Raw genomic sequence first — 23198 nt, forward strand, 5'->3', positions numbered from 1 at the left:
TCCTGCCTCGCAAGGGAGTTTCTAAGAAGCGGATGAGATACTGCATGTGAAAATGCTTTAGGAAATCTGAGGCCCAGGCCAGATGCTCTTACTGAAAAAATAGGTCTACCTGCTCACCCAATCCACCCTGCCAGTTCTTCCTGCGGGTAGTAATCGTTTGAGCCCTTTTAAGTTGTTTTCTAATGTTTACTTATATGTTTTGAACTAATATGTTTATACTGCTGCTTCTCAATTTACCAGTTTCAGACATTGCCTATTGTGTGCCCGATGGAATAAATAATTAGCTGTGTTCCAACCCCATTCCCCTGCCCAGTATGTCTGGAACACTATATTTAGGTAACTCAGTGATCAGACTTCCTATTAAGAAAATGTGGCTCTCCATTTCCCCAAATGCTGTATCAGAATTGCCTTACACCTCTCAACCCATATTTTCCCCTACAAAATCTCTGTCATGTTCCACATTCTGACTTGGGCCTCCTTCTCCCAGAGATGTTCCCTCCCAAACTGCACTGGCCAGCTGTCTGCTGGGGCTCTTTCCCCCAAAGCATTCTTCTCATGTTCCTGTTTCTTGGTCCTCTGTCTGGCTCTGTTTGTTTACTCCCTTCTTTGGGAAACTCCAGTTGCCTCTTAAGAAATTGGGCAGGGGTGGGAAATTTTCATGTATGTGGACTTAATCTATATTCTACTCTTGTACTTGATTGATAATTCAGCTAAGCATAGAATTTGGGGCTGGAAATTATTTTCCTTCAGAAACTCTATGCTCGGCTCCATTGTCTTCTGCACCTGGATTTACTGTTCAGAATCTTTGTGCTTTCTGATTCCTTATTTCATAAGTAACTTCTCGTTCTTCTTCTCCCTCTCTGTTTTTTAGGGTTTTCTGTTTATCCTTGGAATTTCGGAATTTCCGAATGCATGTGACATATTTGTGACTCTGTCATTCATTGTGCTAGTCCTTGGGTGGTCCTTTTCAATCTAGAGACTCATGTCCTTCAGTTCCATGGAGACAAAACACTTTTTTCTTTAATAATTTCCTTCTTCCTCTTTCCTCTCTGAAGCTCCTATGAGTTGGATCCTGGACCTGATCTTCCTCGCCTCTTTTCTCCTATTTCCTTTGTCCTTCTCTCTCTGTTCTGCTCTCTAGATTATTCCCTAAATTTATGTCCTAATCCTTCTATTGAATTTTTAAACTTCAGCTATTATATTTTTAATTTCTAAGAGTTCTTATTTGTTCCCTGTTCTCTCCCAAATAAAACAATTGATATAGCTGCTTTATTTATCTCTCAGGATATTACTTAGTGATTTTCTCCTCCTGTTCCCTGGCTTATCTCTGTCTCCTCTAGTTGACCTGTTTTGTTTGTTTGATTTATTGTGGTCTCTCTTAGACTCTGTGTCCCTCCCCATGTTGGAGATTTTGCTGATATTTAGTGATCTTAGGTTTCTGTACACAGTCAGGATGAGAGTCCAAGAAGTTGACTGACATTTGATGTCCTGTGAAGGCAGTTGTACCAGTTTCCCTTTAGGTGGATCAGACAGGGTCTGGCCTTTTGGTTGGGAGACAGATAAATATCAACAAGGGGGGTCTTTTCTCTGGGAGCATTCTGTAAGGCAGGATGGATGTGGTTAAAAGAATGGATTCTGGAGCCAGAATACCTGGGTTTAAATCCCATCTCTGCCACTTACTAGCTGTATGACTTTGGACAAGTCATTTAATCTCCCTGTGCCTCAGTTTTCTATCTGTAAATTAGACCTAATAAGAATATTACCCCATGGGTTGTTGGGTTTGTAAAGCTATTATCCTGGTACATAGTGATGGGTCTTGTGGTCACTGCTTGCAGCCTTATTCTCTACAGAGTAGAGAAGAGGGCTGTGGGGTCTGGCCGTTCCCTGGGCAGATTCTCAGTTAATCCTCCTGTTTTCTGCCCTTTCTGGCCTCAAAATCTCATCTTCTATTCAGTGCCCCCTTCCCAGCTCAGCAGAGCCACTGACTTTCTTCTCAGTGGCACACCTTCTGCAGGTCTTATCTGATTCAGTAGAAACTAGTACAAGTTTAGTTCACCAAAAATTGTTCCATGCAAGAAATCATTGAAAAACAAAACACACTGTAGACATTTAATTTTAACCCAAAACATACAAATGCCTGTTCTTTTTTCTTTGAGTATGGGTCTATTCATGGGAATTCTGTAAGGTCTTTCTTGCACAAACCCCAGTGTTTAAAGCATTGTCTACCAGATCCTGGTTTGCTTCTTTGTAGTACAGCTAAACTTACAGGAACTTATGGAACAATCTGAATGCAGATTCCTTCTAGATTTATATAATTTCCTTCCAATCTGTTACAATTGCTTGTCTGTAACTCATCTGAACATGTTTTTAAATAGCAATCTGCCTTCACTGAGTTTTTCAAGGCTTTCAACTTAGTTTCATAAAATAACTCCCTTTCACTATCATATTTTATTGGCTTATTAATATTAAATTGACACATAATTACAAGAGCAAGTATAGCTGGCATAAACAGGTTTGGGAATAAACAATTGTTTCTGGGAAATGCAGATGAATTAACTGCAGGAGATATTATATGGGCATTCTGAGGAACATTCTACCAGACAAGGGTATTCAGCCCCCAGAGTATGTAGAGAGAAGGCAAGTGTGGCTATTCCAAGAGCACTCATTCAGCAGTGGTGGAGTGTGAGAGCTTAGGTCCCATCACTCTGCAACATAAGTACCACTCACTCCTCTGGGCCCTTTCAATCTTACAGAAATTCGTTGAACTTTCTCATCCATTATGACTCCTCTTCTTTGCTTCCTGTCCTCTGGGTTTATATTTTCTCTTTTCCTTATTGTCATTTTAGGGGAGAGGGTGCAGAGAGAGAGACAAGATAAGCATTAAAGTTCAGCTGCCATTTTTATCCAGACAGTTTCTCTTATTTAAGACTCCCAGCGTCCAGTGAGTGGCAGAGACTGTTATCATTTCCACAGAGGTCACACAGCTGTAAGTGACAGAAGCAAGTTTCAAACTCAGGTCTGTCAGAGGCTGTAGTGGATACTGTGTTTTGCCTGGATCCCCTCCTCAGGGTCGATGTACCATCCTCCAACTGCTGGGAATGTTGGTTGCTGGTGGCTCACTGAAAGTTGTCCTTGGCTGTAGGAACTGCCTCACCCTTGCATGCGCTTCATCTCAGGGGATCACTGTGGCTAGGAAGGGGCCTTGTGCCCATGTGGGAGTATAAGAACCCAGCCCTCTCCCCTCATTTGGGATGCTTTTGAATCCCAAATCCAGGGCTCTCTGTGGGATCTGCTGAGATACCAGTTGCAATTCACTGTGGGTCAGCTTGTGTCTCTGCCCACTTACAGGGGTGATTCCAAAGAGGACTCCCCAGTAAGCCTTCTGTACACAGCTCCTCACTTGAGAGTCTGTTTGTAGAAAACCCAATGTAAGGCAGAGGCCACAGTCCTTGATTTTTTGCTGCCTTGTCTGGTAATGGAGATCCTAAACTCCCAGGCTGTCTTGGGGCAGGATTCATCAGCAGGGTGAGGAAAGCTGGGTTGAGGGTGGTTGTTGCAGAGCTCAGGACCGGTGGTGGGGTGGCTGACATCCATGCAGGATGGGCAGGGGTGCAATATTCTTTGGTGTGGGTAGGAGGACAGGCTTCCAGGTGATACTAGTGGTAAAAAAAAAAAAAGTCTGCCTGCCAATGCAGGAGATATAAGAGACACTGATTTGATCCCTGGGTCAGGAAGATCCCCTGGAGGAGGGCATGCAACCCACTCCAGTATCTTTGCCTGGAGAATCCGCATAGACAGAGGACCCTGGGGGGCTACAGCCCATAAGGTTGCACACAGTTGGACACGACAGAAACTACTTAGCACGCATGCACAGTTGGAGGGCAGGGCTGTGTGAAGAGCGTGTGGTGGGTGATGAGCTGAGCAGGCGGATGCTAAGGAGGGATTTACAGTCATAAGAGGGTTTTACATAAGGAATGACATGATCTGATCTGTGATTGAGCGAGATGAACTTGACTGTAAGATGGATGGGAAGGGGCCGGTGGGGACAGGGAGGGCTATGAAGAGGCAGCTACAGTGGTCCAGGAGAGAGAGAGAGGCCTGGTTCAGGGCAGTGAGGAGGCCGAGATGGTTCTCAGTGACAGACTGCTCCCCACCCAGAACCCCAGCCTCTACTACCCTGCTCTTTCACTGTACTTTTAGATGTGCTGCATAATCACCTTACTTGTTATTGTTCGTCTCCCTCTACTACAATGTAAGCTCCTCAAAGGCAGGGATTTTTTTGATTCATTTATTGACATATTGTCAACCATAAAAGAGTATCCGGCACACAGCAGGTGCTCAGTAAATAATAATGGATGGAGGAGGGATGGATGGATCCTTGTGAGGTGTGAGGGACTGGGACATGGCTTAAAGATTAGTCCTTTGGCTTCTGCCTGGGTGCGTGGGTGGATGGTGGGGGCTCCGTGATGTGAGGTTTGGGGAGAGGCTCCATCTTGCAGGAGCTGAGGGGGCAGACATGGGAGGTGGGAGGAGTCCCCACTGCTGATGTCCAGCAGATTCCTGTCCTTATAAACTTGAATTTTTCAGTGTTGCTAGGAGTGATGAGCTGTCTGTGGGATGACCAGTGGGCTTGGCTTGAAAAAGGTCCTCCATTTGTAGTTAAAAATGCTACTTACCTTTTGCCTCCTTGTCCCAGTCCCTCTTAGCTGAGGACCCTGATCCCTGAGTCCTGCTGGTGTCTCTGCTGGGGATAAGCTCTGTGCTCGCCAAGCCTCAGTTTGCCTGGCAGGTGAAGTGAAGTGATTTCTCTGAGAAGCGCTCCTGGCCCCCACCCTGTCAAGGTCTCCTCCCTTCTCTCATGGTTTCCAAGGTACCGAATGTTGCATCGTGTCTGGTCACCATGGGACTGGGAAGCTGCTTGTCACAGATACAGAACTGAGTTATAGACTGGAAACACAGGGCAGAGACAAACAATTGCTCTCCCAGATAGGCAGTGTAGAGGATCAAGCTCTCTCTGGTTGTGCTGGAACTTGTCGGCTAGGTTTTGGAGGTTTTTTTTAATGATCTTTCCAAAATGCACTGATTCTGCCTGGATGCTTAAATGACGGAGTTTGGCATCTCGAAGTCAATGTGTGCAAAGCCCTATTTATCACTGCTCCTCCCAAGCTGCTTTTCCTGCTCTCTCTGTGTCTCTCTCTCGATGGCATCGCTGTCCTCCCCTCTGCACGATTGTAACCCCTCCTGCTTCTGTATTCTCTTTCTTTTGTTGTTGCTATTGCTTGGAGATATCTTTGTTTTGCCTGTGCTCTTTACAAAAAGATTTATTATGGAAAGTCCAAGCTCATACAAAAGTAGAGGGAGTAATGAACCCCTGTGTACCTGTCACCCAGCTTCATAGTCATCAACCCACAGGCTGCCTTGTTTTATCTACTCCTGCCCACTCTCCTCACACTTTCATGCTCCCAGATTATTATTGTTTAAAAAATTTTATTTATTTATTTATTTTTGTTGAGCTCAGTCTTCATCGCAGCACGTGGGCCCTCTCCAGTTGCAGCAATGGGGGCCACTCTGCTGTGGTGTACAGGCCTCTCCTTGCAGCAGCCTCTCTTGTGGAGGACAGGCTCTAGGTGCATGGCCTTCCGTAGCTGCAGCACGTGGGCTCAGCAGTTGGGGCTCATGGGCTCAAGAGTGTGGGTTCAGTAGTTTTGGAGCATGGGCTTAGTTGCTCTGAGGCTTTGTGGCATGCTCCACGGGATCTTCCTGGACCAGGGATTGAACCTGTGTCCCCTGTAGTAGCAGGAGGATTCCCATCCACTGTACTACCAGGGAAGTCCCCATAGATTATTTATATATGTGTGTGTGTGTGCATATATACATATATAAAATAACTTTTGGATGGCATCACTGACTCGATGGATGTGAGTTTGAGCAAGCTCCAGGAGTTGGTGCTGGACAGGAAGGCCTAGCGCACTGCAGTTCATGGGGTCATAAAGAGTCAGACACGTGTGAGCAACTGAACTGAACTGTTAACCTTTCCAGCCAGTCAATTCTCAAATACATAGTTTTTTTTTTTTAATCAGTATGTGAAATATCTTTTCAAATGAACAATAAAAACATTTATTTAAAGAATAATGTAAATGAATGGGAAAAATAGCATTTATTAGATATGTCTATAAGTAGGTACTCAAGCATTATGCAGGTGAGTTAATTTAATACTTGAAAAATTGTTTTGAAATATGTGCCATTATTATTCCCATTCAGCAAATGGAGAAAAAAAAAAGATGAACTAAGTATCGGAGATGAAGGGTCATACAATAGATGGAGTTGCCTTAAAATCAGTCTGTCTGAATCCCCTAGACTATTTTTAAAGCAAAGCCTAGCTTAGACAAAATATCATCAGACCTATAAATATAAGGATCATTAAAATACATAGCTATAAACATAAACTAGTCACAAAAAGACAAACACCATATGATTCCACTTACAGGAGGTACTTAGAGTAGTCAGAATCATAGAGACAGGAAGTAGAATGGTGGTTGCCAGGGGCTGGAGGGAGGGGAGAATGAGGAGGTAGTGTTTGATGGGTACAGAATTCAGTTTTACAAGATGAAGAAAGTTGTGGAGATGGATGGTGCGGGATGGTAGCACAATATTAGGAATATATTTAATTCCACTGAACTATTAAAAATAGTTAAGATGGTGAATTTTACATTCTGTATATTTTACCACAATAAAAATTGGAAAAATACATAACTACAATATCATTAGGGGCTTCCCTGGTGGCTTGGATGGTAAAAAAATCTGCCTGCCATCAGAAGACCCGGATTCGATCCCTGAGTCAGGAAGATCCTCTGGGGAAGGAAATGGCAACCCACTCCAGTATTCTTGCTTGGAGAATCCCATGGACAGAGGAACCTGGTAATCTATAGTCCATGGGGTCACAAAGAACTGGGCATGACTGAGCAACTAAGCATGCATGATATCATTACCATACCTAAAAATAAAGAATTCTTTAATGTCATCAAATATGCAGTTAGTGTTCAAATTTCCTGAGTTAATTCATAATTTTTCTTTAAAATTTTATGTGATTCAGAATCCAAGTAAGTTCTGTATATTGCAATTGGGTTATAGTGTCTTTTAAGTCTTTTTTATCTGTAGGTTACTCTTCCTTTTTTTCCCTAGCTCTATATTTGTTGAGGAAACTTGGTTGTTTATCCTGTTTGCCACATCTGGACTTTGCTGCTTGTATCCCATGGTGTCCTTTGATATGGTCATTTGTCCCCTGTATTTGCTGTATATTAGGAGTTAAATCTAGAGGCATCATCAGATTTGAATTCTGAGCAAGAATACTTCAGAGGTGGGGTGAACTTTTACCATGAGGCACAAAATTGTCTAATCATCACATCTCTTTTTGTTGTTAGCTGCCATCGATCCATTACTTCTTCAGCATTTGCACAATAATGATAGTCTGTCATTAAAATACTTTTTGAAGATCTTATTGGTTTTATTCAACAATTCAGGAGTTGGGCAGGATCATATCTAGCAGAGAGAAAGGAGCTCTGAGGACCTATACAAAATAAAAGAACTTTACAGGCAGAAGGGAACGAACTGGTTGTGGCAAGGTCACCTTCCTTTAGGGGTCGACAGGGGTCTATCAGTAAGGCAGATTGACTTACTAGTTCTGACTAGGTAGTTCCTGACTGACTGGTTTAAGATTTCATTCTTGGGAGAGGCTGAAACTGTAATTAAGTATTAAGTCTTGGTTTGATGACATGGGGCTTATCATAAGTGACTCCATTTTGGGATGTTGTCAACTGAGAGAGCCTAATGGAGATCTGATCAAAATTTAGGGGCTTAGCATCACTCCTTGTTACTGTCCTGAGGTTCTTACAGTTTTTTTTTTCTTCTAGTTTTGTATGAGGTTCACAGGTTATAATGTCTTTTTGCAGAATCTATGTAGTATTTACAGTTCATAATTTCAAATTCATGTGCATGCTAAGTTGTCTCTGTCGTGTCCAACTCTTTATGACCCCATAGACTGAGGCTTCCAGGCTCCTCTGTCCTTGGGATTTTCCAGGCAAGAATACTGGAGTGGGTTGCCATTTCCTCCTCCAGGGCATCTTCCGGACCCAAGGATTGAACCCACATTAGGTGGGTTCTTTACCACTAGTGCCACATGGGAAACCCATTTTTGGTCATTTTCTTCATTCCTTTTCTGATGTTCCAGTCCTAGGAAGATAATTTACTTGGTACCTAGTGGCTGCAAACATGCATTTAAAAAGTTTGAGAGAATACAGTACATTAGGGAGACCATTATGATTATTATAAACAAGATAATTCCTAATATGTGGAGTGCACTTCAGAGCTATGGTCCCCAAGGCCCAAATATCAATGCCAAATAAGTCAGAGAAAGATCTCATTGGTTTCTTAGCCAAGTGACTTGTTCAGTGATCTTAAGCAGCTGAACTTCAACTTCCCCACAAGTGTTAATCCAACAGCAGCAAGTAGTATTGGCCACAGTAGACACCTCCTTGCTTAGCTGAAAGATTAATCAAGGACTATCCTGTTATCAATAGCTTTTCCGGCATGCTTTCCCCCAGCCAGGTTGCCACTTGCACTGACTGTTCTCAGAGTTTTAAGTCTATCTGTAAATGTGATGTTATATTTTCAAACAGGTTTATTTCTATTATTCCACAACTTGAGCCAATTGAGCCCATAAGAATAATGTGTTGGAGCAATTCTCTTTCACTACTTGTCATGCATTCAGCATGTTGACATCTCCAAGTCTCAAGGAGCTATTTTCACATCATATCACTGGGCCAAGGAGATATGGCCTGAATTTTTAGACCAGGCCACCTGACCTGCCTCTTGAGAAACCCTATATGCAGGTCAGGAAGCAACAGTTAGAACTGGACATGGAACAACAGACTGGTTCCAAATAGGAAAAGGAGTACATCAAGGCTGTATATTGTCACCCTGCTTATTTTTTTAATTAATTTAAAAATTTTATTTTATTGAAGTATAGTTGATTTACAATGTTGCATTTAATTTCTGCTCTACAGCAAAGTGACTCAGTTATACATATATCAGTTCAGTCGCACAGTCGTGTCTGACTCTTTGTGACCCCCTGGACTGCAGCACACAAGGCTTCCCTGTCCATCATCAACTCTCAGAGCTTGCTCAAGCTTATGTCCATCGAGTCAGTGATGCCATCCAACCATCTCATCCTTTGTCATCCCCTTCTCCTCCCGCCTTCAATCTTTCCCAGCATCAGGGTCTTTTCCAATGAGTCAGTTCTTCTCATCAGGTGGCCAAAGTATTGGAGCTTCAGCTTCAGCATCAGTCCTTCCAATGAATATTCGGGACTGATTTCCTTTAGGATGGACTGGTTGGAATAGATGAGGAAACAATGGAAACAATGAAAGACTATATTTTTTTGGCTCCAAAATCACTCCAGATGGTGACTGAAGCCATGAAATTAAAAGATGCTTGTTCCTTGGAAGGAAAGCTATGACCAAGCTAGGCAGCATATTAAAAAGCAGAGACATTACTTTGCCAACAAAGGTCCATCTAGTCACCCTGCTTATTTAACTTCTATGCAGAGTACATCATGAGAAACGCTGGGCTGGAAGAAGCACAAGCTGGAATCAAGATTGCCGGGAGAAATATCAATAACCTCAGATATGCAGATGACACCACCATTATGGCAGAAAGTGAAGAGGAACTAAAAAGCCTCTTGATGAAAGTGAAAGAGGAGAGTGAAAAAGTTGCCTTAAAGCTCAACATTCAGAAAACAAAGATCATGGCATCTTGTTCCATCACTTCATGGGATATAGATGGGGAAACAGTGGAAACAGTATCAGACTTTATATTTTTGGGCTCCAAAATCACTGCAGATGGTGATTGCAGCCATGAAATTAAAAGACGCTTACTCCTTGGAAGAAAAGTTATGACCAACCTGGATAGCATATTCAAAAGCAGAGACATTACTTTGCCAACAAAGGTCCATCTAGTCAAGGCTATGGTTTTTCCAGTAGTCATGTATGGATGTGAGAGTTGGACTGTGAAGAAGGCTGAGCGCTGAAGAATTGATGCTTTTGAACTGTGGTGTTGGAGAAGACTCTTGAGAGTCCCTTGGACTGCAAGGAGATCCAACCAGTCCATTCTGAAGGAGATCAGTCCTGGGTGTTCTTTGGAGGGAATGATGCTAAAGCTGAAACTCCAGTACTTTGGCCACCTCATGCAAAAAGTTGACTCATTGGAAAAGACCCTGATGCTGGGAGGGATTGGGGGCAGGATGAAAAGGGGACGACAGAGGATGAGATGGCTGGGTGGCATCCCTGACTCAATGGACATGAGTCTGAGTGAACTCTGGGAGTTGGTGATGGACAAGGAGGCCTGGCATGCTGCGATTCATGGGGTCACAAAGAGTCGGACACGACTGAGTGACTGAACTGAACCTATTATCAAGAACAACTTTGGCCAAAGAGGCTTAGGATTTTTGTCTGACAGCTATTGCTTTAGCAGTGAATTTTGCAATATCTTTAAGAATTGAGGAGAGATTCCTGATTATAGCCTCATTCCTACTCAATACTATGGAGGGAAGTAGGGATCTGCCAAAGGAAGAGAATCCTGAATCATGAATGCCTCTGGTAGGACCTTTCTAACTTGATGAAGTAAATTCAGGGAAGTTGACCAATGAGGTGTTTCAGTTGGATTGTGGGCAGTTTGGGGGCACAGTTGGATAAGAGGATTGTTAAGTGATGTGCTAGCCATCTAGGCATTCATAGCCTCAAGGGGAATGATAACCACCACAGGATCACTTTTTCCTTAGTTCTTTAGCTGGACTTGTTTAAAGAGTAACATCCTCTCATAAACTATTTGGATACTTGGATACTCTGAGGTACAGTTCATATAGGAAAAGCAGGAAAAATGCTTGATTCTTATCATTTATTTTCAATTTAAAAAATAACGGGTTCGTTTCCTAGCATTATCCAAAGGTGACGAATGAGATGATATTGTATCATTATGAATTCATGGATTTAAATAAAGGGGATGTTTTTCAATCCATTTCAGTTTTTGTCTTTATTAATGCTCAAATGGTCCTACCTTTTAGTTAATGGGAACCTCTTCAACTGCTTTTGATTATAGCCTCAGCAGTCTCTGCTAGCTTCCTTGCTTTTTAGAATGACAGGATGTTCCATTTTGTGCATTTCCTGCCCCAGGCCTGCAATCAGTCATTTCTCCAAGGGCTTGGGGCAAAAGGCAGTTTAGGTAGTTTAAACTAATTTAGCTCCTAGTTTAAAATGTTACTTACCAATCGTCTCCTTTTCTTTTTAGTGGGAAATGGTATTTAGAAACCAGAGTCTGAATACTAGGAGTATTTTTTCATATTGTGTTTGATACATACAAAAAGATATATACTGTATATATAATTATGAAGCGTCATCATGAAGGGCTACTCATCAGTCACCACCCACTTTAATAACTGGAAGCTTATCGACAGCAGTTCATTGTGCAGTTCTCCCTTCTTCACCTCAGCTTTCAGCTTCCATCTGAGAGGTGGATTGTGTATTTATCATTCTCTTGCTTAAAAAAATTTTATCTCTTATGTTCGTGTCCTTAAACATACAGACCTGCCAGAAGCCAGCGTGAGGAATCCCACCCGTGACAAGGTTATGCGGCAGAGATCTGATGGGCAAGGTGAGTCAAATCTCAGGGCTTCCCCCTGGTATTTCCTGAGCATGTACCCCCAAAACCAAAGTCTGCTGGCCTTTGTACTCTGCTTTTCCACTCTTCTGACACACTCTGGAAAAAGTGAACTCAGGGCTTTAGTCTTCTGCATTTGAAAGGGTGTTTCAATCCCCAAACCCCTCTGATGGCTTTCTAGCCTGCCTGCAGGACTCTTACAGCTGCGCATGTGATTGTTTGAGGCCTCCTGAGGCACAGGAAGCTTAAAACATCCTAGGAATGTAGGGGCTTCCAAGGAGTCAAAATCATTAGAATAGGACTGATTAAAGGTTTCATTTGTTGAGCCAATACTTGCTGCCAAATTTTCATATCTTTTATTTGTAGATATAGTTGGTATATAGAAAAACAGGTAGTAGACCTGGTATTAACAACATTAGATCTTTGAGTTAAGTACTTTCTTTGTTATAACCCACTGCACCTTTGTTCTACAGGAATGTAACTTTATTTAGTACTTTGAGGGTGATGCAGAGTAAAGAAAAAACACTTCTAGGGAAAAGGAGTTTTCTGGTTGATAGACAATTATCCAGGAAGAGAGCCACCACCTGAGACCTTTTGTATATGGGAGTGTATGCAAAAAGAAAGCCTTGTCTCAGTGAGGGTCAGGATTGCTGCCCCTGCATAACTCTGCATATTCCATTATTTCTTTATGTACAACTTGGGGTATATAAGCTGATTTTGAAAAATAAAGTTTTGGAGTCTTGCACCGATGCTGGGCTTCCCCATGTCGTTCTTTTCTCCCCTTTTTTGGCTGAATTCCCATCTGGAGCAGGGAGGCTCACCACGTCTACTTACTTGCCCTGGCTGCTAAGATCCACGCGAAAGGGAGCCTAAGGTGGGGCACCCTTCGATATTCAAGTGGGTGCCAGTGGCCTAATGTGGATGGTGCAAACCTCTTGTCTCGAGGTTTTATTGGTTTTCCCCGTAAACCAAGTTATTCAGCCTCTTTTTCTCCACCTAAATTTCCTACTATACTATTTCTTCCTAATCTAATCTTATATCTCTAAATAAATAAGTTTTTCCTCGCCAACACCATCCATGCTTCGAATTACCCTGGATCCACCGGGGCTGGACCCCGGCACATACCTATTTTATAGCTTTTTTGAGCTTTGTAAGAATGATATTGTGAAGTATGTTCTTCTATTTTCTGCCTTGATTTTGCCTAATGTAAATCAAAATAAATCTGAGAAATATCCTGTTGTTTTTTAAGCTGTAGTTCATATGTTTTCATTGCTGTATGATATTCCACTAAAGTAGTGTGACTATACTGTAATAATTTTATCCATTCTCTTGTTTGTGGACATTTGAGTTGTCTCCAGTTTTTACTACTACAAATATTTTGCTAAGATAATGCTGTTACAGGTATTCTTGTTCATGTCTCTGGTACACATGTGCAAGAATTTGTCTAGGGCAGTGGTTATCAAACATTTTTGTTTTAATATTCCAGAGAACTTTTGCTTATGTGCATTATATCTATAGATTTTACTATATTAGAAATTAAAACAGAAAAATATAACCATATTATTTATTAATTCATTTAAAAATGGCAATAACAAACTTATGATATGTTAATATAAATCATATAGTTTAAGTGAAAAATCACTACATTTACTAAGACAAATTAAGTAAAAGGAGTGGCATTATTAAATTTTTGCAAATGTCTTTAGTGTCTGGCTTAATAGATGATAGCAGATTCTCATATCTACTTCCATGTTCAGTCTGTTGAAATATCTTATGTTACACAGCTTCTGTAAAACTCCTCTGTATGTTTGTGAGACAAGAGAGAAAAAGTTAAATAATGCCTTTGAAATAAATTACAAAAGTGTTTTTGACCTCATGGATTCCCCTGAAAAAGTCTCAGGGTCCCTGAACCACACTTAAAACTGCTACTCTAAGAAATATTGGTGCCTAAGTGAAACTGCTGAGTCATAGGGGTTGCATATGAACATAGGCAAATATTCAAGCTATATAAATTAATGTTGTTGTTTTCCAAAATAGTTGTAACAATTAACACTTCCATCACTAGCATCTGAGAATTTCCATGGATTCATATTGTCCCCAACACTTGATGTTATCAAATAATCTGTTTTTACCCATCTAATGGATGTGAAATGGTATTTCATTTATCTGTACCCAGTTTCTTCTCATCTTAATACATCCTTCTCACACTGCCAGCTTAATATTTCTGTGATGATATTTTGATCATGTCATGTTTGTTCCTCCTGAAAATCTTTCAAAGGCCCTATTTTTTCTTTCTTTCCCTCAACACACCTAGGAACAAATGTATCATTCCTCCAGTCAAGGCTCTTTCAGCAAAGACTGATTCAATCAGCAAAATATTCTACATGGTTACTAGTACATGTAATTTACATGTACATTCTAGGCAAATGGAAATACTTGCTGTCCTCAAGGAGGCCTTCTCTATTCTGTCTGCCTGCTGGAATCCAGTCATTTCTGATGATGTTGCTGGTATGCAGCTTCTCCCAAGAAGACTTGGGGCTTCCCCAGTGGCTCAGTGGGTAAAGAATCTACCTGCTGTGTGGAAGACACAGGAGCTGAGGGTTCGATCCTTGGGTCAGGAAGGTCCCAAGGAGGAGGCCCTGGCAACCCCTATTCACTGTTCTTGCCTGGAGAATCCCATGGACAGAGGAGCCTAGTGGGCTGCAGTCCATAGAGTTGTAAAAAGTCAGACATGACTGAAGCGCTGAGCACACATCAAGAAACATGCCCACATCTTTCCCTCTTCTGAACTCCACCACACAAGGCTTGTCTCTCTCTTATCCTTTCACCATACCATCATGGATTCTAGTTAAGAGTGCCGTCCACCCTGGTCCAGGAGCTCCTTGAGGTCAGAGACCATGTCCTTTGTCTTTGTATTCCCCAAACCTCTAACATAAAATAGGGGCTACCGTCACCAGGCAGGATGTTATCACTTTCTGAGAAGTTGACCATTTAAAAAAAAAAAAAAATAGGGGCTAAACATCTGTTGATGATACATGGTGCTTTCTGTTGAGTTTTTTTTTTTTTAATGGCCTATATAGCAAATGAGGAAGCAGAGAGAATGGGCTGTGGGAGCTCAAAGCGGGTGGTGGGGTGCCAGTGTAGACAGGGAAGGCTGGAACGAGCATGACTTGGAGTGGGCTTGGGCAAATGGGGCTGTGGATGATCAAAGTAGAGGCACATTGGGCCTGAGGCTGAGAAGAAGGAGAGATGTGGGCTGAAAACACAAGGCTAAAGGATTTGGGCCAGATTTCAATGCACAGAAACTGTGCATCCTTGGGACCAGTTCTTACTGCTGCCTGTCCAGCAAGGGGATGGCCTGGCTGGAGCAGGGACCTGGGGCCAGCAAGAGATGAAATGTGGGCTCATCTTCTGGGGTGTCACACCAGTTGAAAAGGACTGGACCCCCAGAGGCTCTGGTGGAGTTCAGCCTTTAGAGGAGCACTGATCTGTGGGGTCCTTTCTGGGTTAGGGGAGTTTTGGAAATTTCAGAGGTGATCAAGGACAGCTCATGAATGTGATGTCATTTTCTTCTTTGCTGCAGCTCTGCTCCATCTCTTGACCTTGGACTTCCGTGGTTCCCTTTCAACTTGCTTTCTCCCCCAGGGCATCCACACTACTCAGAGTATCAGGCAGCCTCTCTCCTCTGCCCTTGGTCTCCTCTCATGTTTACCTAGGTACAGAGGGGGCTGTTTGCCAAGATTTGGGCTCAGTCATGGGCTGGAATAATCAGTTGGGGGCCTGCCTTGGTTCAGGTGAAAGAGATTTCCCATGGCCCAGTCAGCTCTCAGAGTTGGGTTTGGGGTCAAGACTACATTTAAAAATCAGTGTAACCAAGCCATTCCTTTTCTATTTATTGTCTGGGTTCTTTCTTCACTCAAGGACTTGAAGGAGATAGGTGAAGGGAGGGCAGGGTTTGGGCACAGGAATATCCAGTGGCACTTGGACTCACCCTGGTTTCTAATAGCATCCCCTAACCCATACAAAATCACTGCAGATGGTGACTGCAGCCATGAAATTAAAAGTCGTTTACTCCTTGGAAGGAAAGTTATGACCAACCTAGGTAGCATATTCAAAAGCAGAGACCTTACTTTGCCGACTAAGGTCCGCCTAATTAAGGCTATGGTTTTTCCAGTAGTCATGTATGGATGTGAGAGTTGGACTGTGAAGAAAGCTGAGCGCCGAAGAATTGATGTTTTTGAACTGTGGTGTTGGATAAGACTCTTGAGAGTCCCTTGGACTGCAAGGAGATCCAACCAGTCCATTCTAAAGGAGATCAGCCCTGGGATTTCTTTGGAAGGAATGATGCTAAAGCTGAAGCTCCAGTACTTTGGCCACCTCATGCAAAGAGTTGACTCATTGGAAAAGACTCTGATGCTGGGAGGGATTGGGGGCAGGAGGGGAAGGGGATGACAGAGGATGAGATGGCTGGATGGCATCCCTGACTCGATGGACGCGAGTCTGAGTGAACTCTGGGAGTTGGTGATGGACAAGGAGGCCTGGCGTGCTGTGATTCATTGGGTTGCAAAGAGTCAGACACGACTGAGTGACTGGACTGAACTGAACCCATCAGAATAAGCACGTTTAGCGCTTACTGGGTGGCGGGGGTTGGTGGTGGTTGGTGGCGGGGAGGACAAATCTTGCTGAGGCCTTGGTCCCATTCCACTGAGAAGCAGTATCATGACCATCACCACCACCATTGTCAAACAGCTTCTGCTTACACAGCACACCTGTGTAGATCAGGCCTTGTGTCCTGTGTTAGGTACTTTACATGCAACAGTTCACTGGATCTTTGAATAACCTTTAAGAGCAGGTATTATTACTCCCAGGGAGGGATAAGTGAGGAAATGGAGGCTCAGAGAGGAGCAGTGACTTTCCTAAATTCACACAGCTCCTGACTTGTGGAGTAGAAGGTAGAAGCTAGTGCTCCCACCTCTTGGTTTAGGACTGTTAGTGCCAGAACAGGGGGTCACTATCCCATGGCTCCTGTGGTTCTGGGTTTTTTGAGAGAAATTGGGGCAAAGGGCAGGTCCAGCTCATAGGGCCAGTCTGTAGATCTAGCTGGCTCATCCAGACCCTCAGCCACCATAAATGCTACCTGCCCTCCCCTGTTTGCCTTGCTTGAGTGGGGATTTCTGGCATTGCTCACTGGATGCTGAAGCAGGAATGGAGGAAGTAGGATCTGTAGGATGTGTGATCCGAAGCTTGTCACCTAGGTTTTTGTGCCTCAGTTTCCTCTTTTGAAAATGAATACTAGGACCATCTCTGCTGCTGTCTCAGGACTTTTGTGCAGAAGAAACAGTGCTACTTAACCATTCATTTGATGTCTGCATGTTAAGTGTTATGCCAGGCTCTATATATTATTTAATGATGAAAGTAAAAGAGGAGAGTGAAAAGTTGGCTTAAAGCTCAACATTCAGAAAACTAAGATCATGGTATCCGGTCCCATCACTCCATGGGAAATAGATGGAGAAACAGTGGAAACAGTGTCAGACTTTATTTTTTTGGGCTCCAAAATCACTGCAGATGGTGACTGCAGCCATGAAATTAAAAGAAAAGTTTTGACCTTGGAAGAAAAGATATGACCAACCTAGATAGCATATTCAAAAGCAGAGACATTACCTTGCCGACTAAGGTCCGTCTAGTCAAGGCAATGGTTTTTCCAGTAGTCATGTATGGATGTGAGAGTTGGACTGTGAAGAAGGCTGAGCGCCGAAGAATTGATGCTGTTGAACTGTGGTGCTGGAGAAGACTCTTGAGAGTCCCTTGGACTGCAAGGAGATCCAACCAGTCCATTCTGAAGATCAGCCCTGGGATTTGTTTGGAAGGAATGATGCTAAAGCTGAAACTCCAGTACTTTGGCCACCTCATGCGAAGAGTTGACTCATTGGAAAAGACTCTGATGCTGGGAGGGACTGGGGGCAGGAGAAGAAGGGGACGACCGAAGTTGAGATGACTGGACGGCATCCCTGACTCGATGGATGTGAGTCTGAGTGAACTCTGGGAGTTGGTGATGGACAGGGAGGCCTGGCATGCTGCGATTCATGGGGTCGCAAAGAGTCGGACACGACTGAGCGAATGAACTGAACTGAACTGATACAAAAAAGATTTTAATGACCCAGATAACCATGATGGTGTGGTCTTTCACCTAGAGCAAGGCATCTTGGAGTGTGAAGTCAAGTGGGCCTTAGGACGCATCACTATGAACAAAGTGGAAGTGATGGAATTCCAGCTGAGCTATTTCAAATCCTAAAAGATGATGCTGTGAAAGTGCTGCACTCAATATGCCAGCAAATTTTGAAAACTCAGCAGTGGCCACAGGACTGGAAAAGGTCTATTTTCATTCCAATCCCAAAGAAAGGCAATGCCAACGAATGTTCAAACTACCACAAAATTGCACTCATCTCACATGCTAGCAAAGTAATGCTTAAAATTCTCCAAGCTAGGTTTCAACAGTATATAAACTGAGAATTTCCAGAAGTTCAAGCTGGATTTAGAAAAGGCAGATGAACCAGAGATCAAATTGCCAATATCCATTGGAGCATAGAAAAAGCAAGAGAATTCCAGAAAAAACATCTACTCCTGCTTCATTGACTACACTAAAGCCTTTGATTATGTGGATCACAGTAAACTGTGGAAAATTCTTAAAGAGGTGGAATACCTGACCACCTTACCTGCCTCCTGAGAAATCTGTATGTGGGTCAAGAAGCAACAGTTAGAACTGGACATGGAACAACAGACTAGTTCCAAATTGAAAGGAGTATGTCAAGGCTGTATATTGTCACCCTGCTTATTTAACTTATATGCAGAGTACATCATGTGACATGCCAGGCAGGATGAAGCACAAGCTGGAATCAAGATTGCCAGGAGAAATATCAATAACCTCACACATGCAGATGACACCTCTATTATGGCAGAAAGTAAAGAGGAACTAAAGAGCCTCTTGATGAAAGTGAAGGATGAGAGTGAAAAAGCTGACTTAAAACTCAACATTCAAAAAACCAAGATCATGGTATCCAGTTCCATCACTTCATGGCAAATAGATGGGAAAACAATGGAAACAGTGACAGATTTTATTTTCTTGGGCTCCAAAATCACTGTAGATGGTGACTGCAGCCATGAAATTAAAACATGCTTGCTCCTTGGAAGAAAACTATGACCAACCTAGATAGCATATTAAAGAGCAAAGACATTTCTTTGCCAACAAAAGTCCATCTAGTCAAAGCTATGGTTTTTCCAATAGTCATTTATGGATATGAGAGTTGGACTATAAAGAAAGTTAAGCACTGAAGAATCTATGCTTTTGAACTGTGGTGTTGGAGAAGACTCTTGAGAGTCCCTTGGACTGCAAGGAGATCCAACCAGTCGATCCTAAAAGAAATCAATCATGAATATTCATTGGAAGGACTGATGCTGAAGCTGAAGCTCCAATACTTTGGGCACCTGATGTGAAGAATTGATTCATTTGAAAAGACCCTGATGCTGGGAAAGATTGAGGCCAGGAGGAGAAGGGGGCAACAGAGGAGGAGATGGTTGGATGGCATCACTGACTCAATGTACCCGAGTTTGAGCAAGCTCCAGGAGTTGGTAATGGACAGCTGCAGTCGCATGCTGCAGACCATGGGCTCACAAAGAGTCGGACGTGACTGAGCGAATGAACTGAACTGAACTGAATCTTCACAACAACCCTGAGCACTAGGTATTTTTCTGTCTCCATTTTACAGATGAAGAAGCTGAGGCTTAGGGAGGCTGCAAATCTTTGAGCTATGAAGTAGTAGAGCTGAGGTTTGAACCCAGGTCTATTTGGGCTACTGCGAGTTTTACAATAGTGATGGTGCAGTGTGTGCTGGCAGGTGCTGGGGTTTCACATGCTGATGGGCTCTGGGCACTGTGGTTTGCAGTAACAGTATACAGGAGTGCAGGAGATAGACCAGGTGGGTCAGATCGGCTAGTGACACTTTGTTTGTCAAAAGGTATGACAGAGAAGAGAAAGGAAGATTGGGATCTTAGGAAGGATGGTGGTGGTGGCAGAGACCATGCCAGGCTCTGTGCCAGCTGCTAAGGTCCCAGCAACGGAGCTGACCTGGTCTTGCCCTCAGGGCACTCAGCTGTGGGAACTGACATCCCAACAGACACCAGTGGTTGCTGTGTTCTATTAGGATGCAGAGGTTGCATCTGAAAAATCCTATGTTATAAAAAATGAAATCATAGAGACAATTGCCTCAATGGGGAGAAAGAGGTTAAGGGCTAGGCAGTTTTAGACTCACCATAACAAAGTTATTTTTCCTTTAGGAACATCAATAATAAAGGTGCTTTTACAGCTATAAGTTTATGGCTGTAAAACCTGAACATCACGGAGCAAATCCAGCCTTAGACATCCCCACACTTTTGCTTAAGATGAACAGCTTTTCTTTTCCTATCACTGCAATATTGTCCTAGGACAGATTCCTCTCTCCTTCCTTTGCTTTGACTGTTCACTGCCAGAGAAACAAAGGGCAAAGCCCCTCTAAGGAAGCATCCTAGAGACATCAGGACTGTAGATCCCCAGACCCCTCCACCCTCCACCCCCACTGATTCCCCTGTAGCAGACTCTTTGTCTCCACTGTGTTAAACCAACCATGATCTGCTCAGTGTACACTGTGCCCTATAATTAAGGGATTACATTATATTTAATTTGCACTTACAAATATCATCATAGGAGACAGTATTACCAGATGTGAGAAAAATAATGGGGGTATGGAGAGGCAGTATTATGTCGCCATTAAAAGTGGGGCCTCTGGAGCCAATCTTCATCAGCTGAAATCCTAACTTTGTCACTTACTAGCTGTGTGATCTTGGGCAAGTCACTTAGTCCTCCATGCTTCATCTCTAAAATGGGGAGAATGGTTGCATCCACTTCTCATGGTGATGAGGACTCAAAGAGTTAATGATTATAAAGCCTAAGCACAGAGCCTTGCACATAGTGAGTGCTCAATAAATGTTAGCGAGTCCATGGTGCAAAGAGAGGAGGATCCACTGAGCCTGAGGTATGGGGCATAGTGGGGTGAGGGAAGTCGCTGTGGAGGAGGGAAGACCAGAGCTAGACTTGAAGAGTGGATGGGATTGGACAAGATGATGAAGCAGAGTGAACAGAGAGACACAGCAAGTCTCTTTTGAGGCCCCATCAAGTCTGGAATGATCCAGGCCATGGTTTCTGCCTAACACCAGATGCTATAACAGACAGAACTCTAAAAAGTCAATAGCTTAACATCAGTCAATTCCATTCAGTCGCTCAGTGACCCCATGAATTCACTCTCTGTGACCCCATGAATCGCAGCACGCCAGGCCTCCCTGTCCATCACCAACTTCTGGAGTTCGCTCAGACTCACGTCCATTGAGTCAGTGATGCCATCCAGCCATCTCATCCTCGGTCGTCCCCTTCTCCTCCTGTCCCCAACCCCTCCCAGCATCAGAGTCTTTTCCAATGAGTCAACTCTTCTCATGAGGTGGCCAAAGTACTGGAGTTTCAGCTTTAGCGTCATTCTCTCCAAAGAAGTCCCAGGGCTGATCTCGTTTAGAATGGACTGGCTGGATCTCCTTGCAGTCCAAGGGACTCTCAAGAGTCTTCTCCAACACCACCAACTCTCACATCCGTACATGACCACTGGAAAAACCATAGCCTTGACTAGATGGAACTTTGTTGGCAAAGTAGTGTCTCTGCTTTTGAATATGCTATCTGGGTTGGTCATAACTTTTCTTCCAAGGAGTAAGCATCTTTTAATTTCATGGCTGCAATCACCATCTTCAGTGATTTTGGGGCCCCCCAAAATGAAGTCTGACACTGTTTCCACTGTTTCCCCATCTATTTCCCATAAAGTGATGGGACCAGATGCCATGATCTTTGTTTTCTGAATGTTGAGCTTTAAGGCAACTTTTTCACTCTCCTCTTTCACTTTCATCAAGAGACTTTTTAGTTCCTCTTCACATAATAGGTGTTAATTTCTTGCTCATGTAAAGTTCAGTTAGTGACAGTGCGGGAGGAGGGGTACTCTGAACCTCACCAGTATTAATCCAGGCTCTACAACCTTCCCTGCATCTGCCAAGGTCACCCTGGGTGTTGACCTCCAGCTGGTAGATGGGGGAAAAGAGTATAGAGGGTCATGCAGGTGTTTTTAAAAAATATTTGTATATTGGCTGTGTCGGGTCTTAGTTGCGGTATGTAGGATCTTTTGTTGCAGCTCACAGACATTCTAGTTGCTTCTCAGTATGTGAGATCTTAGTTCCCTAATCAGGGGTAGAACCCAAGCACCTTCCACTGCAAGTCAGATTCTTAACTACTAGACCACCAAGAAAGTCCCCATGCAGGAAGTTTTTATGGGCCAAGTTTGGGAATGACGCACATCACTTCCTCTTACAATTCATTGGCTAGACACATAGATATGGTAAGCCACAAGGGAGTTTGGGTAATATAATCTAGATGTGTTCCCAGAAGGAAGACAAAATGGATTTGGGGGCTAGCTAGCTGGTCTCTGTCCCAGGTGCTGGGTGCTAAGAGGTGCACCCACCCATTTGAGCAAGGGTCAATGGTTAGGACTTGGGGGAGGAGTTAAAGAAACAGCTCCTGAAGGATCAGAAGACTGTGGGGAGCTATTGGAAGTGGGGGTCATCAGGGCAGCAGCATGGTCACAGAGTGCCAGGGATTAATTGGCTCCCTCCACTGCAAGGTAGAAGGATGTGGGAGGGTGAGGAGGAGAGATTGAATGTAGAAGACCAGTTAGGGGCCGTTGTAGGGCTTTGGGCAGGAGTCGATGAGCCAGCACTCAGCCATGGCCGCAAGGATGGGAAGGAGGAGTGGTTTTGTGAGCGTTTACCAGGCAACAGTTACTTGGAAGACATCTGTTATTCTATGATCCTGTTGCTCAGAGCTGTGGAGAATGTAGGGGAAATGAACCAGGTCTTATCTGTTGGGAGCATATATTCTATTTACAGACATGAAACTGACAAAGATGTCTTTTAAGTGTCAAAACTTTGGAGTGAGCTGGTCAGGGATATCCCAGAGTGGCCTCCTGTGAACTTGAATACTATCATCTATTTCTTCCATCTCTGCTCACTGTTGCTCTCTCTCTCTCCCTTTCCAAGTTTCATCTTTGCTTCTCTGCATCTGACTTAATTCTCTCAGACAGGCTGCCCCCACCAGGCTAGAACCACAGCTGAAGGCAGGTCCAGGCTTGTATTCATACATCCTAGCACAGAGAGGTGTACATGTCTGATTATGGCTTAGAGAAGTGGTTCTCACACTGAGTGTGCATTGGAATCACCAAGGGGGCTTGTTAAAACACAAACTACTAGGCCCCAGAATTTCTGATTTAGTTGGTGTATTAGTTAGCTGGCACTGCCATAAGAAACTACCACAGGCCAGGGGAGCTTAAGCAAGAGAAGTTTATTTTCTTACATTTTGGAAGCTAGAAGCC

This window comes from Oryx dammah, unplaced genomic scaffold (assembly GCF_014754425.2).
Source record: "Oryx dammah isolate SB20612 unplaced genomic scaffold, SCBI_Odam_1.1 HiC_scaffold_28, whole genome shotgun sequence".
NCBI classification, from domain to species: domain Eukaryota; kingdom Metazoa; phylum Chordata; class Mammalia; order Artiodactyla; family Bovidae; genus Oryx; species Oryx dammah.